The 1,436-nt window shown below is 43.9% G+C and overlaps 1 pseudogene; it reads left to right on the plus strand.

Annotated features, from left to right (window-relative positions):
• The first annotated feature begins 344 nt into the window (after positions 1-344).
• On the plus strand, positions 345-1,077 carry LOC111538495 (annotated as a pseudogene).
• The last annotated feature ends 359 nt before the right edge of the window (positions 1,078-1,436 follow it).

Here is a 1,436-nt window from a genome sequence, read left to right on the forward strand (position 1 = left end):
CATTTTCCCTCCTTTTCTGGGGACTTCTTTATCAATCATTCAGTCCTCTTGCAACTTCACTTTTATTCTGAACCAGGCTCCCCTTTAATGCCACATCCAAGCCCATCAAGTCCTGATGGAATTCCACTCACAAACCGTCCTCAGCTCTACCACTGCCCAGCATCTTCACTGCCAAAACCCTGGGGCTGGTCCAAGCACCAGCAGCTCCTGCCCCGCCCACCACAGGCCTCTTGACTCTTCTCACTGTCTCCTCTCATCTCCAACAGACGGTTCTCCAACAATAAGCACTGTGGACCTCAGAGGAAAAAGGGAGTCTGTTCGGAGGCCCTGACATACAGGTTATAAGTGCCATGGCAATGACTAGTGTCAAATTGCACGCTGGTGTTTTAAGAAAGCCAGATACCTGGATTGGACTCTGGGGTGTTCTCTGAGGGACACCTTCGTCACACAAACCCTGTGCTTCCTGGAATCAATACTTGTATTTTTCTAGTACCAAGTTACATGCACCAAATTATAAAACACTTTTCCATAATATTTTCTCACTGAGACTCCCGGGACTTTTAATATTTCTGGAATATATTTTTCCATTTTCCATAAGACTCAAAAGTAATATAAGCTCTAAAAAAATCTACTAAAAAGTCTTTGCAAAAAATAGAAGATGAAGAGGACTCTGATGCAGAAAGTGATCAGAATGAGATGAGTGAGCAGGAAGAGGAGCTTGAGGATGGCCCTACTACAGTCAAAGACTGTAAGACCTGGAAACAGTCGTGCGATCTTTTCAGAATGACGTTGTCCTGAAGACAAGCTGGGATATTGAAAGAAAGAAAGTGGAAGATGCATTCTGCAAAGGTGAACTCAGGCTGAATGGGGAAAAATTATGGAAGAAAAGCAGAATGGTGAAAGTGGGAGATACATTGGATCTTCTCATTGGAGAGGATAAGGAAGCAGTAACAGAGACAGTGATGCAGATTCTCCCGAAAAAAAGTGTTTGAAGAGAAGACTGAAAGTGAAAACTACACAGTGGTGCTACAGTGGTGGAAAAATTTAAAAATGCCTAAGAAGAGAATGTCTAAATAAACGGATTGCTTCACCGGGCACGGTGGCTCACGTCTGTAATCCCAGCACTTTGGGAGGCTAAGGCGGGCGGATCATCTGAGGTCAGGAGTTCAGGACCAGCCTGGCCAGCATGGTGAAACCCCGTCTCTACTAATACAAAAATTAGCCGGGTATGGGGACAGCACACCTGTAATTTCAGCTACTCAGGAGGCTGAGGCAGGAGAATCGCTTGAACCCGGGAGGCGGAGGTTGCAGTGAGCTGAGATTGTGCCATTGCACTCCAGCCTGAGCAAGACTCCGTCTCAAAATAAATAAATAAATAAATAAATAAATAAATAAATAAAATGAAATGAAATAAACGAATTGCTTTTTAGCAATAA

Source organism: Piliocolobus tephrosceles, chromosome 5 (assembly GCF_002776525.5).
Source record: "Piliocolobus tephrosceles isolate RC106 chromosome 5, ASM277652v3, whole genome shotgun sequence".
Lineage (NCBI taxonomy): Eukaryota > Metazoa > Chordata > Mammalia > Primates > Cercopithecidae > Piliocolobus > Piliocolobus tephrosceles.